This window comes from Jaculus jaculus, chromosome 18 (assembly GCF_020740685.1).
Source record: "Jaculus jaculus isolate mJacJac1 chromosome 18, mJacJac1.mat.Y.cur, whole genome shotgun sequence".
Taxonomy (NCBI): domain Eukaryota; kingdom Metazoa; phylum Chordata; class Mammalia; order Rodentia; family Dipodidae; genus Jaculus; species Jaculus jaculus.
In genome coordinates this window covers 4,751,216-4,775,416 of record NC_059119.1, presented here as the reverse complement: position 1 = coordinate 4,775,416, position 24,201 = coordinate 4,751,216, and the positions used below count along the sequence as shown (strand labels likewise).

The following is a 24,201-nucleotide window of genomic DNA, read 5'->3' as shown; positions in this document are numbered from 1 at the left end:
GCATGGGTAGAGAATCATGAAGTAAGCAGAATTTCAAAAGGCTGTGTAGGAATGGCAGTTACCTTGTGGTTGGGAGCAAGGGGATCTGGGGAAAGTGTGAAAATATGAATCGTCTCTGGTTCTTGTGTGTCTGACCCCACATATTCCTAACTTCCGGGAGAAGCCCCAGGGAGGGCACACAGGTTGGCGGGATAGGCTAATAGCTGTCCCATTTCATCTGTGAAATATGCCTCTTGGTACTTTAAGGCTGGAAGCTCAATCTGTGGTTTTGTTTATGGGAGAGGAAGAATGTCTTCACAGTTATTTGGATAAATTATTCATTCTTCCAATAGCATGAGCTTGGTTTATAAACATCCTTCATACCCACTATTACTTTAATATCCTGAAGATAATTGCCTTGTTCCCCATTGATTGAGTGACACAATAACATAACATTTTTCTCTTAGCTTGTTTTTAATAATAAACTGTGTCAGTCTTCTGTTTACTGGGACGCTAGAGAAAAACCTGTTTCTTGTGTGCTCGCTGAATATAAATATTGATAAGAGTCATCTTTTGATTTTTACAAGCAACTCTAGATTCACTGCCAGAAGAATCATCTCTGAGCAAACCCATGGTGCTGGGATGTTTCTTTCCTGGACATCTTCCTACTGAGTGGCCTCCACGGGTCGCTCAGACCCATAGCTGCTGAGTCCCAGCCCCGTATGTCAGAATTTCTCCCCGGCCTCCCTCTTCCGTCGCTGAAGTCGCTTAAGCTCTATGCTCCCTGTCTGGACTTTCCAGCCACTTGGCATGTGTGAAGGGGCACTGACGGAACACAGTCTTGCAGTTTATGGGGTACATTGTCTCACTGAGCCTCTCCTGCAGTAACCAACTCCTGCAATACATGTTGCCACTGGTTCTTTCAAGAGAAAACTCACTTTTGAGAGGCTGGAGAGATGGCTCAGTTGGGAAAGTGCTTGGGCACACACGGGGGCCTGGGTGTGACTCCCTGGCACCCACATAAAAGCTGAATGAACAACAGGAGCCTGAAGCCACGTTGTTCTGTGGAGGTAGCTACAACAGGCTCCCTGGGGATTGCTGGCCACTAGTCTAGGCAAACGGGTAAATTCCTAGTTCAGTGAGAGATTCTGACTCAAAGAGTAACCTGGAGAATCATTAAGGAAGCAGCTGATACCAACCATTGGCCTGCACACACATGTGCCATGCACACACATGTGCCATGCACACACACATGTGCCACGCACACATGGGTCGAGGGGTCCACATGAGTACTTTCAGGAGGACAGGAGCCAGGTATGGAACCAAAGCAATAAACCTAGTATTCCCGTCAGCATTGTAACCTCTGAGTTGGAAGCATCCCCATCCCAGAGTGGAAGTGAGGCCACATTCTCCATTCACCGCTGGCCACGGTCATGCATAGCCCTTGGCTTCCTTTCTCTACTCCAGACAAAGTGATCTCTTAGAGAAGGAAGGGCTGTTCCAGATTATTGGTTGCTAAACATAGAAACGAGTCCTCCCTGGAGATTCTAGAATGTTTTCTCTGCCCTGCACCTCCCTCCACTTCTCTTCCCACCTCCACTTATCTTCTGTGAGTCTCAGTAAAGCTCAGCTCCTCCAGGAAGCTTTGCTGAGCATCCTTCTGCTCTTTCCCATCACCATGGGCTTTTGTGACACCCTCACAGCACTGCTTACAACAGGAATTTATTTTATTCCTATCTCAGTTTACACATGATTGGTGGAATTATCTTCTCCCCCTTCAGAATGTAGGCTGTGTAAGGCCAGACTCCATTTTGCCTGCTTTCATTATTGTACAAGTTCTGTCTCCGATATTTATTTGAATTAATAATAATCTCTTATGAAAGACTTTGTGAATGACTAATATATTGTCCCTTTCTTGAAATAACCCAAAAGCATCCTCATTGATCTTATACTATCAGAAAGAGCCTGAATTACGAATGGAAGTCTAAGTGTATCAATGGAAACCATGGGAATGCCCTCAAACATACAGGAAATGGACCTTCAGAATGGCACCTGGGACAAGAAAATATTTTTTAAGATAAGTTAATAGAATAATTCGCTGGTTTATTAATGAAGAAAATAAAACCCTCCCCCAAATACAGGTCCAGTAGAAGATGGCCCAAGCCTTCTGACTTCCAGACCACTGTTTGTTCTACAAAGAGATCAGAAAGCTTAGGTTCTCTGCAGTCACCATAGACAAGGAGATTTTGGGAATAATTTTCCTTTTTAGAAGTTTCACAGGACCTTGGGTTGCTCAGACAAGTCCTGGGTAGCAACTTTAGAACATTGTGCTATGGGTAGTCCATTTTAAAACTTTAATCTTCTATCAACTTCAGTGACTCACTATTTTAATAATCAATCGGATAGTCTTTTCATACCTTTCACTAGTGTGCCAATTCTCCCTCAGCACTTGGGAGCTGTTACTGAAAAAGTTCAAGGGCTGCACCCTTCAACATTAGCATCAGAGAGTCAAGATATAGCTGAAAGATGATAACTCTAAAATGCTGGTGGCTTATCTTGAAGGACTAAAATGATAACTTTTCTCCTCCAACTTAGAAAGCAATCCTTTGCAGAGTATTACTTCTACAAATAAGCAGCTCTTGAACTATAAAGGGCTTAATAGTCACCCGGAAGGCTTTTAAAATCCTACAATGCTTGGAATCCATTCTGCCCTGGTCTGAATTACTAGATCTGAGAATGCACCCATAGGACTGCATTGTAATAAACACCTCTGATGACCTCTCAAAGAGTCTGAAGAGATCACTCTGAGGTCCACTAACAAACTTGATCTGTTTTCAATTTCTCCAGATTCTGAGAGGATTTTTCTTTGTTTCTTTTTTTAACTTGCTGTGTGGTATGCATGCATTTTCTTATATATGCGTGGATGCAAGTGTCCATGTGCCTGTACATGGAGACACTAGAGGCAGTATCTTCTCCAGTCACTCTCCACCTTATTTTTGGTTTTGATACAGGATCTTTCACTAAACCTAGAGCTTATGGATTCTACCAGGCTATCCATCCAGTAAGCTCCAGAGACCTTCCCGTTGCCTCCTCCCCATCTCTGGTGCTCACTCGGCATTTTCACATGGGCTCTGGGGATCTGAACTCAGGTCCTCATGCTTGCATGGCAAGCACCTGACTTGCTGAGCCATGTCTCAAGCCCAGGTTACTTTAAAAAAAAAGTGGGGGTGGGGGGAGTATATGGAGACTCAATGTTTTTGAAACTAGCAAAGTGAAGAAATATTCTAATTACTGTCGCCAATTATTACCAAATTATTAAATCATCATATCAAACTATTAATCAGAAATGATTGGAGATGCAACAGAAATCTGTTTCCTTGTAGCTAAAGCCATATATGTGTAGACACAATAATATTTTGTGTCAAATACATATATATATATTGACATATTATATATTGTGTCAAATACACACACACACACACACACACACACATATATATATATATATATATACAGTGACATAGTCACTGGGGTTAATATTGATCCAAATGAACAAGGTTTCATAATGCTACTGTTGGACAACAAAAAACAAGTCATTAATTAGCAATGAGTCGAATGCCAAGTTCACAGAGGAAAGCATGATTCCTTTGCTCTCAGAACACTTACATTCTATATAATTGTGAGACAAGATAAATATCTCGATAAGGTAGGTAAATAAAGAATGCGCAATTAAAGTTGAGTTCCAAGTGCCCAGCAATCAGGCTTTTATAAGTATGTCTTATAATGGGGTTTTTGTTGTTGTTGTTTTTGTTGGTTTTTTTTTTTTTTTTTTTTGCCAATTCTGACACTCTCAGTTCCGACCCTGAAGTTGCTGGGACAGCAACAGTGGGCCGCCCGCAGGCTGGGCAGAGACAGCAAGTGTTCCTGCCTGCTCACTGGGCGCTTAGAGGTCTAGGAGGAAACCTGGAAAAGTACTAGTTGAACAGGGCCTTTCAGAACAGAAGAATTCAGTTGCATTGCAGGTGGAGGAACATCTGCAGACGTCAGGGGAGTCGTGTTCCTGGAGGCCAGGGTAGAACTTCCTGCAGAACATGGAAAAATTATTGTGGGTATATGGGTGGTGGGCAGGGGGATTCCAGATGGTTGAGGGCCTTATATTCTGATGAGTTCAGGCTGCCCATGTTGGAAAATAGCATAATCTCCTGATGTGTCCATCAGGAGAGAGGATGTGGTGAAGGAGAACGGGAGAAGGAAGCTAGAGGAGGCCCTTCCCTCAGTCATGAGGCTTGGCGCTGGCCCCACTGTTTACAAGCTGGGGGGCTTTGGCCAGTGAGCAACTTCTGTACGGCACCCTCTACTGCGGAGTGAACTGGGAACAATATCCTCAGGGTGGTTGTGAGGATAAAATGAACTTATGCATGCTGGGCACTTGGTGGTGCTGCAGAGGCCATTAACTTAGATACCCAAACCTGATAAGCTAGGATGGCTATGAAGAGCCCTGTCCCCTCACAGCCACACAGGCAACTTTGAGAAATCTCTCTCACTCATATAAATAAAGAAAAATAAATAAAATATTTTTAAAAAACTTACTTGACATATAGCTAAGTTTACATTTTTTATTTTATTTGTTTACTTACTTGCAAGCAGAAAGAGATATAGAGAAGAGAGACAGAGAGAGAATGGGCACACCAGGGCCTCCAGCCACTGCAAACCAACTCCAGGCGCATGTGCCACATTGCTCATCTGGCTTGTGTGGGTACTGGGGAATTGAACCTGGGTCCTTAGGCTTCACAGGCAAGTGCTTTAACTGCTCATCTATCTCACCAGCCCAGAAGTTTACAAATGTAGTCAACCTGTCATTCTTTCTCCTGAGATAAAACAGTACAGACAGTTGATCCAAAGTCAAATTAACTTTTTCAAATAAATGATTAATACTGGGATAGTCATTTACTTGTCTTATTTTATCTGATATTTAATTATTACATGACTATTATTTCTCACAACCATTTTACGTTTTCATTAGTACATAGGAAGTGTAACTATTAATGGATTCCATTATGACATGTGGATCCACATATGCGATGAACTTGATCATATCCACACACACATGCAACACACACACACACATACACACACAACTTGAAGGGTCATGAGATCCAAAGAAGTAATTCTTTTTTCTTTTATTTATTTGAGAGAGAAAAATATAGAGTCAGATAGAGAGAGAATGGGCACACCAGGGCTCTAACCATTGCTAATGAACTCCACATGATGCATATGCCACCCTGTGCATCTGGCTTATGTTGGTCCTGGGGAGTTGAACCCGGGCCCTTTAGCATTGCAGGCAAGTGCCTTAACTATTAAGTCATCTCTCCAGCCCTAAGAGGTAATTCTTAAAGCAACCAGTCTTCCATAGTGTGCTGACAATGTTGAAGAGAGGTTTGGGTGGGGGTCAGCGCCCACTGACTCTTCCAAGAAGCTTTATGATTCGGTCATTTTGCTTCTCCAAGCCTCAGTTTTGCCCTGTCTGCAAAATAAAATCAATAAACGTCGCTACCTCCAAAGCTGTGTGCACTACCTTCAGCAAGGTACCAAGTAGGCACTACCTAGACCACTGTGATCATAGCAGAGTCTGCTTTCCTTAACACCCTCATGAAGAACTCTGTTCAGGAAAGCGTCAAATAATGTGGAAGCTATTTACGATCCCCAGTCACATCTTAATTCATTGACTTTACACAGCCAGGACTGTTCACAGCATTTTCCAAGCCAGAGAGTGCAAGTTTCCTATTTCAAAAAATGATTTTTTTTAGCTCTAGTTTTCTTTATGTGTTCCTACTTTCTCCTCCTCGTTTGTCTTCGACTTCAACAGGGAGATTGCACCTTCCTAAAGAGTTTCAGGGAAAGCATCTGGGCCCCAGAACTAACTTGACTCATAGACCTAAGGTACACTTTAGATTTAAAGTACATTATGCAGGAGGGATGGCTTAGCAGTTAAGGTATTTGCCAGCAAAGAAAGCCAAAGGACCCAGGTTTGATTCCCCAAGATCCACGTTAGCCAGATGCACAAAGAGGCACATGCATCTGGAGTTTGTCTGCAGTGGCTGGAGGCCCTGGCGCACCTATTCTTTCACTCTTTCTCCCTCTTTCTCTATCAAAGAAATTAATTAATTTAATTAAATATTTAGAGTACATTATGCTTCATGGAGGGTAGTTGATTTGATTTGGAGCATCAACAAGAATGCCTAAAAAATGGTAGACTCAAACATTTGTTGAGTGACTTGAATGTGTAACAAAAGATTTGACACTGAAGTGTCAAAAGAGGAAGGTGGAAATCCACCGTTCTCCCTCTCTCACTCTCCCTGTTCCTCTCCCTCTCCCTCTCCCTCTCTTTCAAATGTCCTTTCTTCAGATCTTGTATAGTCTATTTCAGATGTTGCCTCCTCTTGGAGAGGTTTACCCTGATCATCTTATCTCACTTTTTTTTTTGTTTTCTTTTTTTATTGTTTTAGTTAGCATATGAAACAATGGGTCTCAGGACACTTTCATATATAACTATCAGTCCTATTCCAACACTTTCTTATATTCTAGTCTTTCGTCATCTCATAATTTCCCATATGGCTTTATGTTCTAACCTTATTCCTGCTGGCCCAGAAATGCCTTGAAGCCAAAGGCACACTTCCTGTTTCCTGCTGTCTTCCCAGCATCTGTCACATAGCCTGGGCATTTATTAAGTACTCAGCACATGCATATCAGTTAATGAAACAAATAACAGCCAAGAGCAAAGGTCTTTATTTATTTTTTTTATTTGGGGGGATATTTTTCTTTCAGAATTGAATTAAAATGTTGAAATTCTTAGTTTAAAATTAAGGCATATCATTTGTGGTATATAATTTGAAAGAGTCAGTGGATCTTAAGTTAGGAATCCAAGCTTTATAATTTATGTATAAATATCAAGAAAGTCGAATTGTACGAGTAAATGAAGTATCACAAAAATAATTACTATAAATACCCGTATCTTAATGTTTATACATTTATGGTAATCAATTTTTTGTTGCCTTTGAAACAATTTGTAACCCTCCATAGGGGGAAAAGGGACTATGTATAAATGTTATAAATTTTATTTATACTCTAGAAAAGATCTAAGGCTTACAGAGAAAGGCTAATAAAAATACACACTGTGCTGCAGTATAAAATATATTCCAAGTAGGTAAGAAAAAATGAGCCCAGGGAAAAAACAAGACTAAGACTGTAAGATAGGGCCAGGAGAGAGATTCATACTCAAAATTTATGCCATGAAATTCAACATTCTGGCTAGAAGATAGTAACAAATTTTATTCTTGGTTTTTTAGCAGCCAATGCAGAGGAGAAAAAATTCATTATGCCTTGCAGATAGTCATATTTTATATGTGCTTATACATGAATACATGTGCATGTGATTTGACAGAAAACTGCTCTTAGAACACTGCAGAAAGCAGTAAGAAATAGGGAGATTACGTTTCCAGTGGTCGTTTTGCACACATGCCTCTGTACCTAGCCTGAATGTCGGATGTTTGTTTACTGTAATTACGTCAGCAGTAGGTTCTCAGAGAGACTTTATGTTAAGCTAGTGGGGTCATGGGTTGAGGTGCTACCAAATCCTTGAAGACTTTAAAAGTAGAGCTAATTAACGAGACCCCACACCTCCCAGAGTAGCTTATAGCTGCTGGGAGAGGTCAAGTCACGTTCATCAGTAGTGCAGCACCAGTAAATTGCCCATTGCATTTTAAACAACCTTCCAGGCTGGAGAGATGGCTTAGCGGTTAAGTGTTTGCCTGTGAAGCCTAAGGACCCCGGTTCAAGGCTCAATTCCCCAGGACCCACATTAGCCAGATGCACAAGGGGGTGAACGTGTCTGGAGTTTGTTTGCAGTGGCTGGAAGCCCTGGCGCACCCATTATCTCCCTCTCTCTCTCTCTCTCTCTGCCTCTTTTTCTGTCTGTCACTCTCAAATCAAATAAATAAATAAAAATAATTTAAGAAGAAAACCTTCCACCATGATCATGCAAGCAGCCCTAGTGTCAGTTGATGGGTTGAGAAAAGCTTGAAAGTAAGATGGGCGTTTATGGAAAAGAAGATTATTAGTAAGAGGGATGGGAGATAAGAAATGGCAACTTGGGGGAGATGGCTTAGCAGCTAAAGTGTTTGCCTGCAAAGCCAAGGGACCCAGGTCCGACTCCCCAGGACCCACATTAGCCTGATTCACAAGGGGTAGCATGTATCTGGAGTTCGTTTGCAGAGGCTGGAGGCCCTGGCATGCCCATTTTCTCCCTCCCTCCCTCTCTCTCTCTCTCTCACTCTCTCTCTCTCTCTCCCTCTTTCACTCTCTCAAGAAAATAAATTAATAATTAAAAAAATGGCAACTGGGGTGAACACAATCAAAATGTGTTACATATATATATGAAAATGTCAAAAAAAAGGAAGAAAACATTACTTAATAAGGGCTATAGACGATGGGGACAACTCCTCTCTGCCCTTTGCGTTTCCACACTCTCAAATGCCTGGAATTCCTACTCCTTCCTTAAAGGGACACACACCTAGGATATTGTCTGTCACAGAGTATTCGCGCCAGCCTTGGCTTTCTTCAAGAGGAGTCTATCCTGGACTTAGCTCACTTCTTAGAACATCACGTGGGTTTGTGGCATTCTCCAAGGAGGTATAAGTGGATCACATAGACAGCTTTATTTGTCATTCTCAAATGGAATGTGTCCCCTCTTTTTGTGCAAGATCAAAATCAGATGGCATGTCTTATTTCCATGAGCAATGTTTTCACTCTCATTAAGTATAAAGGTACATTCATAACTGATACTATCCCCTTTTATGAAATCTGTATTTCGTGGCTGGGGGCTTGGGAGGTCTAGACTTGGAAATGCAACAAAGGGGAAAAACTTAGGCAACATTTCAGTTTTGCCTAATTTAAAAACAAAGGTTCCTGTGCATCCCCATCACATCCTGAGCCCAGTCCTCCATTTCCACCCCAGTGTTTGTTGGCCAATATAAGCAGTGACAAAAATGGTACAAGTTGGAAAATACTATGTTTATATATCAGCACATCTCTTACATAATAAACCACTTGTTTCTGCCCAGGATAAATATTAGGTTAAGACAAAAATCTATCAGGGCTAACAGGAGAGCTCAGTGTGTAAAGTGTGGGCTGGGCAATGGAGAGGGCATGAGCTCCAGCGCCCGGCACTCACATCAGGCGGGACACATGCGCAGGGCAAGTGTGTGTAAGCACCGTGCGCCTGCAGTGAGGGTGAGCAGGGAGGCAGAGACAGGAGAATCTTCTGGAGGCTAGTGGACCAGCTCATGGTGGACAACAAAAGGAGACCCTGCCTTGAGGGAGGGAGAAGAAGACCTATGCCCAAAGTTGTCCTCTGACCTCCATGTATGCCCACACTCACACACATGATGTACACACACACACACACACACACACACACACACACACACACACACTTACACCAAAAATAATTTTAAAAATCCATTCCTGATTGTGAATGAGCAAGGAAGCCCTCCTACTTTAACTTCTCACATCTACCACAGCTCCCAATGGCCTTGTGAGTGACCTCCACACTGGGCCACCTTTGATTTATAAATTTTTAAGGACATGAGCATGTTTTTCCTCTCTGAGCTTTTGCATCTGTGTTTATTTCTTACTCCTTTCATATAACCCATATCTTCCATGAAGTTGTTTTTGTTCATTACTACCATGCGTCAAGTACTATTGGAATGTTGCAAATCCCAGTGGATGTACTCTGCCTTCATTTGGCCAACAGAGTAGGGGAGAGAACAGTGAAAGAATAACAGGAGCTGTTTGAAATTGAAGCCACATAAGTGCCAAACTGGGCAGTGAGGATGCCGCTTAGTTGGTAGAGTCCTTACCTAGAGTGCACAAAGGCCTGGGTTTGCTCCCCAGCACCCATTAACCAGGCATGGTGGTGCATGCCTGTAATCACTGTTCTCAAGAGGAAGAGGTCAGTAGGATCAAAGGTTTAAAAGAGGACAGCCTGAGAAACATAAGGCTCTGTCTCAAAAGGTGGGTAGGGGAAAGGAGAGGAGGGAGAAGAAAACAGGGAAGGGAAATGGAAAGAAAGGAATAAAAGAAGGAAGGGAGAAATGGAGAGAGAGTGAGAAAGAAAAGAGGAAGGAAGGGAGGGAGTAGATTGGAAGGGAATGAAAAAAATATGGGAAGAAAAAGAGAAAAAAGAAACAAAATTTAAAAAGCAAGGGAGGAAGGAAAGAAGGACAAGGGTTAGAACAGAAGAAGAGAGGGAGAAGGGAAGGAAGGCTTAACTCCCTCAGGAGCCATCAAGAAAACCCTCTCCACTGAATCCAATCAAAAACCTGCTCTTGTCCTAGGACCAGTGAGAAGGTTGGCATTTGTTGTTAGGTATTTCCATCAGCTTTATTTTGAAGAGTATTTTCTGGCTATAATATTGACAAAAGGGTTAAGCAGAATTTAAATTTATGTAGAGCAGTTGACTACTTTTAGGAGAGGGGTAATGAGAGCTGGGCCCAAGGAAGAATGGTGAGGTGGGTACGTTCTAAAGAGCGAATAGATTCCAGAGGTATGTAGACGGCAAGATCGATAGGCCGTCTTCTGGCATATTTCTATGGAGACGATGAGGAAGTATCAGGAAATGCCAGGAGAGAGCATGCTTGCACAGGCGGGTGCTGAGGTCGGTATAGGAGGGAACAAGCAGGCGTTGGATTATTTTATGGGTGTGGAGATTGTCAGAGAAGATGGGATCAGATGTCAACTGTGACTCACCTCAACATACATGAGACTAGACAAGGATATGGTGACTAGGAGATAGATGAAAATGAGTGTGGTAACAAGCAGTGGGACAAATACCTCCAGGAAGTCAAGTTCATGAAGGCCCCCGGTCAGCGCTGATGTCATGAAAGAGTAGCAGAAAGAAAAGAGCAAAATCCAGGAGATGCCTGCATCATGGTGGGCCACTGAAGAACTTCTGGAAGAGCAGAATGGCCCATCGAGTCAAATAAAAGGGTAGAAACATGAGTTTTTGTCGGGTGCTATGGGGCACACCTACAATTCCAGCACTTTGGATGCCAAGTTAGAAAGTTTACAAGTTCTAGTCCATTGGGAGACAGTCTGTCTAAAAGTAGAAAGGGAAAAAAAGGAAGAATGTGTTGTCTAATACGAGAGAGTTGGGGGTTGTTTATTCATTGGGGGTTTTTTGTTTGTTTGTTTTCTTTTGTTTTAGGAGGGACTTTTTTCTTTGAACAGAGGTAGAGAAAGCAGACCTGAAGATGTATTTTAAGATATAACAGATAAACTGCTAAGTGATGGATTCCACAAATAATAGTTCTAGTCTGTTGAAGACTATTTCACATCTTAAGTTGTGCATCTGCATTAAAAACACAGCTGGGGGCAGGCATGCTGGGCGACATGGTGGAGGCCACCGGCAAGAGAGAGCAAGAGGGTGGAGGAAGCGGCGGACAGCAGTGAGGCTGAGCCGGGAGAAAGCCTGAATCAGTGTGCCAGGGCATTCTGAGAGCACAGCCCCACCCATGTCTCCTATCAGTGACCTGGTAGTGGGCAGGGTAAACAAGCCAAGCACTGTTCATGAGGCACTGCGGACTCGCCTCTCCCACTGGCTGGCACTGCTGAGGGGAGGAAGGAGCGGCGTCTGGGAGCCCGGCAGCCTCCACGCCCCTGGCCCTGCACAGCCCGAGGGGCCACTCAGAGCGAAGCTGTGTGAGCCGCGCAGGAGGTGAGGCACGAAGCTGGGCCCTGGCACTGACTCCCAACCATCCTGGCTATGAAATGAAAGCCAGGGATGGAGGACAGCTAGATGGACACCTGGTGGCCTAAAAGCATTTGTTCATTCGGCCAGTGGTGTGCCATCTTACACATCCCAGCCCTGAGGACAGCCACCAGGAAGTCATTTTTCTATTTCTTGTGGAAGATTTTTCGTCAGTATCTAAAGCCATAAGATATATTTATGTGGTAACCGCATGGGCATTCTGGGATCTGGTTCACTAAATGTAATGTTGTTCCTCGGGTGTACACAGGTAACTTGACTTTTTTTAAATGCTCAATCAAGTTTGTGTTTGAAAGTAAGAAATGAATGACATGTCACCCTGGATTTGTTTTGCTTTTCTCATCCTCTCTCCTTTCACTCTTTTTTTTTTAATTTTTTTTTGTTGTTGTTGTTGCTTATTTATTTGAGACCAACAGACACAGAGAGAAAGATGGGGGTGGGGAGAGAGAGAGAGAATGGGCGCGCCAGGGTTTCCAGCCACTGCAAACAAACTCCAGACACGTGCGCCCCCTTGTGCATCTGGCTAACATGGGTCCTGGGGAATCGAGCCTTGAACCGGGGTTCTTAGGCTTCACAGGCAAGCATTTAACTGCTAAGCCATCTCTCTAGCCCTCACTCTTTTTTTATCTAATAAGTCTGGACTGTTTTACTATTGTGACTTGTGGTTCAGAAAATAGGTTTTTAAGCCAGGCATGGTGGTGCACACTTTTAATCACAGCACTAGGGAGGCAGAGATAGGAGGATCGCCATGAGTCTGAGGCCTCCCTGAGGCTACATAGTTAATTCCAGGTCAGCCTGGGCTATAATAAGACCTCTACCTTGAAAAACCAAAATTATAAGAATAATAATCGATTTTTATATAGTGTACTGTTCCGTATGTTCTGCCCTGCTGCTGGTGTTGCTGGGGAAAGCTTTGGGGTGTTAGAGTCTACCCCCCCCTTGCCAGAATCAACTCTCTCACTGCTACCACTAGGGGATACATGGCAAGATGTGATGCCCAGACTCTACTCTGCCATGCCATGATAAAATGTCCCCTTGAGACTGTAAGCCAAAATAAACCCCCTCCTTCTGTATGCTGCTTTGGGCCTGGGGTTTCCTCCCAGCAATGAGAAGGCAGCTGCAGCAGCTAGGTTACAGCCTTCTTAAACAAAGGCAGAGTACCATAAATATAATTTCCATAGCAAGGGTCTTCGAAGTTAAAGATTACTCAAGTGCTTGGCAGATCCCAAAGAACTAAAAGATCAATATTTCAGACAGCAGGAAGCTATTAACTTGGTTTGGGAGGCAGGGATCAGAAAGTGACAACATCCAGTTAGATCATGTGGAAAGGTCATGGTTAAAGTTGTTTATGTGTTGGTCTTATATCTCAGGAAGTTCTGTTTAAATTTGGATTTGAGGGATGGGGAGATGGCTCAGTGGTTAAGGCACTTGCCTGCAAAGCCTAAGGACCCAGGTTCAATTCCCCAGAACCCACATAAGCCAGATGCAAAAGGTGGTACATGAATCTGGAGTTAATTTGCAGTGGCTAGAGGCCTTGGCATGCACATTCTCTCCCTCTCTCTTTCTCTAAATAAATAAATGAATACAATTTTTAAAAATTCAAAATTTGGATTTGATCCTACAGGGATATGTTGTGGAACTGTCAGAATTTTCACGCTAAAGATGTCTTAGGAAGAATAGTGAGGTCATGGAGTAAACAGAAAGGTGGAAACCAGAAGTTGGAAGCCCATTAGATGCAGGCCTTGCCTGGTGGGAGATGGTAGATAATGATGACGGATGGTTGATGAGGCCAGAAACAGTGGCCTTGGATGAGTCACTGGAAGAAGAACCTGGATGTGTGAAGTGGCCATGGTCTTCTGGGCATATAGGTTGTGGGGAAGACAAATGACAGAAAGGGAGAGTAACGATGACTCTAGACCTTTAAGCTAAGGAGTGTGACAGTTCCACCAGTTTTAGATGTGAAAGGAAAGCTCAGGAAAGGATGGAGATGGGAGTGGCATCTCTGTTAGATAAAAGTAGGAGTGATGCTTGACTCCAGTGGAATGGCTGGCCAGTGGCGAGAACTGTCTGTGGCCACACTGAAGGGAGGGTGGAAGGAACAACCCCATGGGAGGAAACCTCAGGCAAGTTTTCTGGGTGATGAGAAGCAAGGATCGCAAAAGCCAAGACCAACGTGGTTTTCAGGAAGCAGCCGCATGTGATGCACTGCTGCAGTGATGTGGTCATGCCCTCTTCCCTTCCTCGTCCTTTCCCTTGGCAATGGCCCCACAGAAAGGACTGTGAAGCCGTCAGTACCTCTCACCCCCAGGCGCGCACTTCATCATTGCAGCTCAGTCCTCTATTGATTAATGAGTAGCAATCACGTAAAGTCACTGGTGGCCAACAACTTCCTTCGGAAACTCTTTTTTGGTGTCAAGAAACCCCTTGTGTGTTGGTTAGGGAACCCAGAAAAGAATAAAAGCTAAACGATTTGCTGAGTGGAGGTTCCTGGGACCCAAGCTTCAGGGTTGACTTAGGAAGACAATCACTGTTTAGCCTGTTCATTGTCATACTTACTACTTTTTCTGATTAAACAAGTCCGTTACCTCTCAATGTCCCTATGTTTTATAGGGAAAAAAATATCTATGAATTTTATATCAAAGGGACAGAACTCTTGCTTTCTCTAGAGGAAGTGATAAAGTAACAAATTTTCTCCTACTAAAAGTATGAATTATTAAAAATTTATGTTTTCCTTCTCTTAAAGTACCATGAAATTCAAATACAGGTTATAACTTAAGTCACTTAAACAGTGATGACCAATGTGGGTAGCATAAGTGTGAATGCCCCTTTCTTATCCTCAATTCAATTATGTGTTTCATACATAATTTGGTTTGGAAGCCACCTCAAATGCTTAAAATATCAGGGTGTACACATCCTAAGGTGTGGGCAGATGGGACTCAGTGGTTGACATTTGGAGACCTCCTGATTAGTTGTAGGTGGCATTTGCCTGACATGGTCATCTTGTGACAGCTTTCATTCTCTGGTCGGCTGGAAATTCAGCAGCTGTGACTTGTCAATACTCAATTACTTGTCCACAAATATATACTCATTGATAAGGTTGCAGTCTGCTCACATACTGACCCAGGGTACAGGAATGTTCATGGGTGAGGTTTACACATTGACCAACGGTACAAGTCTCCTTATGGGTGAGATTCAATCTGTCTACATAGCTACTTAGGGCATAGGTCACTGTGTATTGCATTGGGTCAAACCCACCTTACAATACAGAGGCTGGTTTAAACCAAATCTGTTTCCATTCAAGAATATCTTATATCTTCTGACACATCATCTCACCCTCAAGTTAAGAGGCTAGCAGTGCCACTCAGCGGGCAGAACAGTTGCCCAGCACACACAAAGTCCTGGGCTTCATTCCCACACCACACCAACCCGGCATGGTGATGCACACCTGTAATCCCAGCACTCCAGAGGTGGAGGCAGAAGAATCAGAGCCCAGGACCATCCTCAGCCACATAGTGTAGCTAGAAACTAACCTGTGATGCATGAGACCTTGTCTCAAGAAAGAAATCTTGACACATCCGGTTCTGCCATTCTGTTTCCAAAAGCAAAATATCTCTGCCCTTGCTGCTCGGGCTCTTGTGGGCAGCTGGGAGGCTTACAAGTGGCCCATGCCTTTCTGGGATGGTTCTTGTGAAATCAGCTCTGGCATTAAGTAACTAATACTGTGTGGGTTGTTTTCTTCATGATAAATGTCCCATGTTTCTATCTCCCTCCTAGGATGTACAGCAATCAAGAAGCAAATAAAGGAGCTATCCTCGTAAAGCACTCTTGATTAAGTTATGAAAATGGAATTGAAGCTTATTTTTCCCTTTTGTATGGTAAGTGCTAATTTGAGTAGCAGAACTGGCTTTGTACTTATATTTTTTACAATATTTAACAAAGAAATGGAAATGCTTCTTGTGTTTAAAGATGACATGCCTTATGAATAATACCCACATTTGACTTAAGAATGTTCCATTTTTAAACTCAGTTGTGAGTTTCATGAATTCCTCTTGAATATGTTTCATCTGGTTTAAAATTTAGTCACTTGACCTACTTAGGAGTTGTGATTATGAAAATAATGTAAGTCTCCCATAGGTTTTACATGCAATTAGCAGTTTATGAAGAAAATTGACATGTGTACTATGCAAAGTCCTGGCCACATACAAAAATGAGTCAGAAGTGGCCAGATTGTTGTATAGTAGCATTACTGTTGACACCAGATGCCCTGATTTGGGGTATCCGCTCCTTTTGGCCTCAGCGGTGACAGTTACATTGGGAAAATGTATTATCAGCCTATAAGTAACTAGAATGAGAGTCATCCCAAATGAGAGAAATGAGCTTTGGAAGAAAGGGCCACGTTCATGAGGATCCTGCCCCCAGGATAGTGTCCCTGAACCACATAAAATGATTCAACACAAACATTTGATAAAGATGGACTCTGCTTCCTCTACCCACAGTCATTTGTTAATTTCGCTCTGTATTATGTTTGATTTGTCTTTCTTTGTTTATATAGGCTGATGCATGTTTAAAAGAAAAATTCTATATATGTAACTGCACATTGTAAAATTTCATTTATTCCATCTGATTAGGCCTCCCTGATGCAGTAAGCACGTCTGCATTCGTGGGAAGGCTGAATTACAGATAACGTTTAAACAAATGTGGCTTTTATTACCTTTAACTATATAGAGTAACTCTAACAAAACATTACACAGTAGAAGTCCTTAAGGGGGCCTGTTATAATATATCATAGGAACACTTGGATATTAGCATATAGATTGGATGTATGTAAGATCTCGCAAAGTGCCTGAGGTGCCCAGAAAATGGTTCATTCTGTCTGAAAAGTGTACATAGGGCTGAAATTAAATGTTTAAAACACCATATATTATCCACATATGAATAAAGTATTTGCAAAGCATAGGCAAACACAAACCCAGCCCAGGAACAGATCATCAGAAGAATTTCAATGTACTGAGTCCTCACATTAGTGATGCCTTACCATGTGTGCATAAATAACTTAAGGACTAAAATTTGCTCATCCTTCTCTCATTTGGGCACTTGTGCTAATGAGGCAGGATACTATTTACACTATTAGTCCCCAAAGTAATTGCTTATTTGAAGAAGTTCTGTCTTGTGGGTTTCAGTTAATTAAATCCATTTGCGTTACATGTGCACTTTTCAAATCCTCGAGTCCTGTTTTTCATAAGACAAATTCAAATATGTCCATGTCATCGTACCTCTCATTAAGGCATTAGTCTTTCAATTTTAAAGGAATTTTCAGAGTAGCTATATACATTAAACACGGGCAAATGAAATCCTATCAGTATTTTAGAAAAGACAACCTATTAAATGGCATTTCAAGTTTTCTCTTTGTAATGGCACTGCTATGCCACGCGCCTCTGATCCCCAGTGTTCGGGATACTTTAATTTATTCAGTGTTCGGTGTTTTGTTTTGTTTCGTTTTTTTCTGCTTGCGTTCTGCATGTCTGTTCTTAACACCTAATAAGCCTTTAGAATTTCAAGCAGTCTTCTCCAGGTGCACGGGTTTTAAAGATTGATCTTGTCTACTCAAGTGGGAGACCACAAAAATATGGAGCCAGACTTTCCCAATTCTAATACTACAGAACAGAGCACTAAGATTCACTAAGTTGCAGATGTTTTTAAAGCCTATATTTTCCAGAGAGCTTTCAAATATTTGATTGAGAAGTTGGGAGTTAATGTATATAATCAATGCAAACTATAGAAACTCTTCTGTCTACCTTTGCTTGAAAGCTGGAGAAAGAGAAGGTGGGCATAGAAAGTGAGGGTGCACACCGTGAGTCTGCACGGCCCAGAGGAGCCACGTGGGCACACAGCAAGGCCAGGCCCTGGGCGCCTGGGCGGGAACAGAGGCACGGCTGGGAGAGCAGCCGCGGAACCACACCCAGGCACATGGCGTCTGGTAGCTCGTGGAGCATCAGTCTGGGTACAGGAGGGCACACCTAGTATAGTCCTCATCACAAGGAACTCGTGAAGGGCAGAAGTTGGGTGCATTTGATTTCAAATTCCAGCCTAAGTTTATACTGGAATCAAAGGAAGGTGGTTCACATATCCAAATGAAAAATGAAAAAAAGAAGAAAGAAATGCCATCCTACAATCGGTAAAACTATGGCGCTTGTTTTGTTCCTAAAACACTGCTGGACAACAATATATAATCCCAATGTCATATCGCGCTAGAAGTGTGAAAGGGAAAACAGTTTTGGTCCCCCCCACACACACAAAAAAAACTCATATATCTTCAAAAACAACAAGTTTCCTTCAATTAAATCGTATTCATTTAAGCAATGATCTGTGTAAAGTATAATACCAATAGTCTTCTAAGAAGGTATCATTTTCTTTCTTGCTGGAATCGCCCTAAGGAAACATTTCTTCTCATTTAGAGAAAGTGGGGATGAAGCACTTGTATTGCCATTTGTATAAATTTTTAATACTGAATAAAATATTAGTGTTTAGCTTAATATTGATTCTGAGCATAATACTCCCCCATAATGGCACACTAATTGGTTAGAATTAAATCAGACAGATTCAAGAACTCTGAGAATAGACCAGCTAACACTTGTAATTTTTTTTCATTACTTTCCAGAATTCCAATTAAAATGGAATTAATCTGTTGAATAAAAGATCATGGTACAATAAAAGTTCAGTGCCATACGTCATATGTGCCCTCTACCCCTAGTCCTGAATCCTTATCACAAGATATAGGAGTGGCAGGGGGAGGGGCAGAGGACAGGGGAAGCTGGTACATGAATTTCAACCACAGTATAAGACTTTTGCTTAAGAGCGAGGTCGTCTACATGCATCGAAACCTGCAGCTTACATATTTTCCTGGAGCCATGGCTACCTCCTTAGTAACATTGTGATGGTACTGGCCTCCTAAATTTGTTGAGGAAGTAACAAGGTTCTCAGGCAAGTGATTTGGGTCCCTGGAGCTGTTCAGTCAAGACTAGAGGGCGTTTGGGCTATCACCCTGAGAGAAGGCTGGTTTACAACTGATACCCAGTGAGAGAGGCCATGGGTGGTGTCGAGTGTCCTTCAACGCATAGGGCAGGCCCTCACCACAAAATGTCATCCACCCAAAAGGTCAAGGGTATCAAGGTTGAGAAGCCCTAGAAGTGATGTGTATGAGGAAGACAGTGATGGAGATATACAGTTAACCCTCAAAACATATTAGCGTAATGATGTTCCTGTCCTTATGACTTTGACAAGCAGCCCAAAGCACCCACATAGTGTTAACACTGAGTGCTGTAAGCAGTCTAGCAACGCTCTCTGACCTGCCAAGTCATCGGCTGGGGGCGACCAATTTCGAGGTGCTTTAAGAGTACACCGCCCCACTCACTGCTTAAGTGACATGAAAGACCCGCACACAGATGGTAGCAAAGTTCATGGCCCATTAGGCAACATGTGTCTTGTCAGAAATTGAAAAGCCCAAGAGAGTGGGTGACTGGTACTTTTCACCTTCTGCTGTTCATATCTACACTCTCCTGATGGTCATGCTTTTGTCTTATAAAATAAACTCATCTTTGGACAAGGGGATTTCAGAAGTATTGTCTTCTGGTTGATAGAAGATCCTGATTCACTAGTTGTATGGGACATGAGTATTACCAATTTCAAACCAAGCTGAACATGACAAATAGTTTTTTAAATATTTCTAATATATATGTTTTAATATTCTCTTTTTATTTATTTATTTATTTTAAGAGAGAGAGAGAGAGAGAATGGACACACCAGGCCTCCAGCCACTGAAAATGAACTCCAGTCACATGCGCCACTTTATCTGGCTTACGTGGGTCCTGGGGAATTGAACCTGGCTCCTTTGGCTCTGCAGGCAAGCACCTTAGACGTTAAACCATCTCTCCAGCTCAACAAATTGTCCTGACTTAGACTATTTTGGAGAGAGAAGGTCTTGCCCAGCAAAGAGTTTTACCACTTTCAACCTGTATGACCTTTAGCTATTTATGTAATTTTTCTGTGCTCAGCTTTTTCATCAGCTTAATGGGCAGAGCATTACTCAGTAGGGTGACTGGGAGAACTAAAAGTGACGTAAAACATTTGGCAGATCTGAAGAAGCAGACAAGTAACAGCTGTCATTGTTGTCATCCTTATTGTTTCTTTGACTCACAAGTGATTCTGAGGATCTGGCATTGACTTGGGGTTGATTATCCTGGTTTTGCATTCAATATACAGAGTTACTCTGATGCTTATAGACAGACACCTCTTTAACAAATCAAGCTTAAATATCTCAATAAACAAAAAAAAAAATTCTGGCTCATTTCAATTAAATCATTTGAGGAGAAAAATCCAGACGTGGTGGTACTTGCTCATAATCCCAGAATTTGGGAGGCTAAGGGAAGAGAATTGTGAATATAAAGTCAGTGTGGGCTACATGGCAAGCTCAAGGCCAGCCTAGGCCACTTAGTAAGCCCAAAAAGAAAAAAGAAAAGAAAATAAGCTGGGCATGGTGGTGCATGCCTTTAATCCCAGCACTCGGGAGGCAGAGGTAGAAGGATTGTGGTGAGTTCAAGACCACCCTGAGAATACACAGTGAATTCCAGGTCAGCTTGTGCTAGAGTAAGACCCTACCTAGAAAAACCAAAAAGAAAAAAGATGAAAAAAGAAAATGCATGTATGAAATGTGCAATTACCCAGTGAGAATATTTTCTAAGGCAGGTAGGTTTCCAAAATTAAAAAATAAATGATGTACCTCTCTTTCTGGCATATTTTAATATAGCAAATAATCCTCATTTTAATTAGTCACCTAATGATAATTCAACTGAAATTTCCCTAGATGAAAATGTAACCTACTTCCAAGAAGGAAGTGGGGCCAGTAGCCACTCCTCCTGTGAATTTTGGCGCTTTTCCAACTGAAATTTGTTCTACACGTGAACAGCTCAGGGGAGATGGGGATCTATGGTGATCAAATCATGTTGAGGGTTGAGTATAAGACTAAGTTCACCTGCTACCGGCCGCTTCATTTTTCCACTTTCTTTATTCCTTCATTCCTTCACAGCGACTGCCCCTGCTCATGAGCTCCCAGTGCTCCTCGTTCATGACTCTTAACTTTGCAAATAAAAGCATGGCGCCCCAGCGGTCCTGGTGGTGAGCTTATTAACCACTCTAGCATCCCTCACCCCCAACTCCAGACAAGCCAAGGACTGAAAGACAACTATACCTAAGACCATCTCAACATCTTAACAACACTTTTTAATTCCACACTCCACACAAAGGTAAAAAAAAAAAAAAAAAAAAAAAGTGTTGGGGGGATTTTTAGTCTATTCCTTAGCAAGAGATGCTTGAAGTCCCCAAACCTTAATAGTGTTTCAAATCACATACTCATAACCTTACTTTAAAATGTATTCAAATTTACCTCTTAGTTCTGTGGAAATGCACTGAGATTTCACTGAACTAACTATCTCTCTCTCTCTCTCTCTCTCTCTCTCTCTCTCTCTCTCTCTCTCTCTCCCTCTCTCGCTTCTCCAAATATTCTATACTTTTGAAGAGTTACAACTTCCATGTATTCGCATCTAATTGTGAATTCCTCTCTGTCATTAATGTCTGAATCACATTCATTAAATGTCTACAGAGGAGAGATGAACCATTAATTTCAATTAATCTAATTGATATACTTGCTTCCACCTTCGCCAGTAGAGTTTATTTGATAAAGTGTCAGATCATTTGAACTCCAAACCTTCCAGTGGCTTCTGGTGTCATGCTGAGTCATCCATTCGTGGCCCCCTTGACCTCACTTCCTTCCAGGTCATTCTTTGTCCAGTCTGGATTCCTTAGATTTCCATCTACACTTCCTTAACCTTCCCACTTCCTGCTTCCTGTGTATAGGATCCAGCTCTCTAGGAATCCGTATGACTCCTCTCTGCTTTCTTCCTTTGTTCAAATCTCTCCTTGCTTTCTGTTTTATTTCTCTCCGTGACACTTGCCACCCTCTGATAAATCATATGATTAACTATCTAGTCTTTCTCCCTCATTAGACATGAGCTGCAAGAGAGCAGCAATTTTTGTTGGTGGTGTCTGTCTGTCCCAAACCCAGTGCTCCATACCACTTGATTATGTTGATTTGAGGTTACATGTGACTACACCTTTATTGACCTTGTTTCTTTCCTCTCAAAATTTTAATTTGCCTTCTACTGGTTATATGTCCTGCTGTATTGCCTATGTCATAGCTCAGTTAGGACACAAAAGACCAAGTTGCCAGAGCAACCCGAAGTAGAGAGAACAATGCTAAAAGGGTCACACACAATACCTGACCTCAAATTATTCCACAGAGCCATAGTGACAAAGACTGCTTGGAACTTGCACAAAAGCAGACACGTGGGCAGTTGTAGTTGGACAATTTTGCTGCCCAGTTGGAGTTAAGAGAGGAATGGAGAAGTTTCACTGTACTGTCTTTTGATGCCTGATGACTTTTACCTGGAATAACTTTGCATTTTAGCCATATTCCATTCCCTAGTACTTTTTTTTTTTTTTTTTTTACTAGACAGGACTCTATTATGATCAAAAGATTGAGTTGGCTACAGGGAATTAAATTCCTCATCAGAACACTCCTAGGTGAATTCTGATGTAAAAATATAAATAAATAGCAAAACATATTTAATAAGATGGACAAGGTAAAAACACCAAGGTCCATAAATAAGTTGATGAAAGAAACTGGAGGCTATGTTTCTTTTGAAGCTCAGTGCATTTTCCTAGCACACATGTTCCCAGCATAAATATTAAACATGATTCAAGAAAATACCTCCCTCTTCATGACAAGAAAGCCATAAATATAGTTCATGACCAAAGATTAGTCACTGTTTATTATTGCCAGAGACACCTGCTACATGAGAGAGATTTGAGAGTGTTTCAGACATATCTGGCTAGCCATTTATCATTTCACAGTAGAAGAAAGAGGAATTCTATATTAAAAGCCCCCATAAAAGACAGTGAGAAGAAAATGTTGAGGTGTTTTGTCACTGATAGCCGAATGAACATGGGTTAAAAATGTCTGAGTTGTTTTGTCATTGAGAGTCGAAGAGACAGGGCTATAAATGTTTAAAATGTCTGGGTGGATTATAGATTTTATACAAGGAGGTCTCCTAAATAAGAAGTCCCCATAAAAGGAAGAAGGAGAGAACAAGGAAAGGAGTTCCATTCGGTGTGGCTTTGCTCTCTACTCCCATCTCTAGATGTGACCCACGGAAGGGGAGCGGGACTCATTGCAGAAGCCTGTGACCGTGTGAGCTCTTCCAGGGCAGTGGGACCTTCATGGCCGTTCTGCTGTCCCGCCCTTTAATTTTCAAGGCTGATGGGCTGGACACAATCCCCAGGGACTCATCATACCTCCTCACACTTGAACATCACTTACCCATCTCACTCTGTAACTTGCAGCAAAGCAAACTACAGAGCACGTACATGACTTCCACTTCAACCCATACTCTTCAGTAACTACTGTGTGTCAGCCAGAGAAAGACCTAAAGCCCTTTGCAAGAAGACTTCTAAAATGACTTTTGGGAATGTAGGGAAATGGCTCAGTGGGTAAATGTGTTTGCCATGCAAACAGGAAGGCCTGAGACCCTCTGAGTTTGACCCCGGGCACCCTTGTAAAAAGCTTCATGTGACCTCTTGCTTCTGTAACCCCAGTCCGGCAGAAGGCAGAAACAAGAAATTCTGGGATTCACTGGTCAGCCAAGGTCACTGAAAAAAAAAAAAAAAAAACAAAAACAGGCTGCTCCAAGTTTAGTGATGAACTCCATCTTGAGGAAATAAAGTAGAAGAGCAATGGAGGACTAGAGCAGACCTCTCCTCTGGCCTCTGCAGGATGCACACAGGGCCTGTGCATCTGTACACACACACACACACACACACACACACACACACACACGCGCGCGCGCGCCAGAATAAGTTTTAAATTTAAATTAAAAATGACATTGGGGATATGGACTGTTAAGAACTTCGTTATAGGATGAGAATGAGCCAGAGAAATGTTTTCAGCATGACCAATAGTTTCCGTGGCGCTTTGAAGAGCTCTGAAGACACTATTAGAGATTAAAGAAAAAAGTCTCAACATGGCTTTGTGTACGCTTCAATAGGCAAGGAGATATATTTAATGCAGAGGGTGTTGAATCTGAGTTAGTACAAATATTATTAATTTAATGTTCATGCTGCCGTTTATGGTTTGTGAACTGGTTAGCCATAATTTTAAACATTTTCCTCACAGCACCGCTGTAAAACATATCTCCATTTCATTTTTTCCACTTGATGGATGAGGCAAGCTTTAATAAGTGATCTATTTCTTTCCTGTGCATATTGGTTAACTGGTAAATGATTAATTT

General features: G+C 42.1%; 1 protein-coding gene across 3 annotated transcripts in view; it reads left to right on the top strand.

Annotated features, from left to right (window-relative positions):
- The window catches only part of Rhobtb1 (Rho related BTB domain containing 1), a 125,583-nt gene that overhangs the window by 1,305 nt on the left and 100,077 nt on the right, over nucleotides 1–24,201 (top strand). For all 3 annotated transcript variants that reach the window (XM_045137684.1, XM_004657862.3, XM_045137692.1), the window contains exon 2: nucleotides 15,578–15,678. The gene's annotated coding sequence lies outside the window, so the exon portion shown is untranslated. The remainder of the gene's footprint in view (nucleotides 1–15,577; nucleotides 15,679–24,201) is intronic.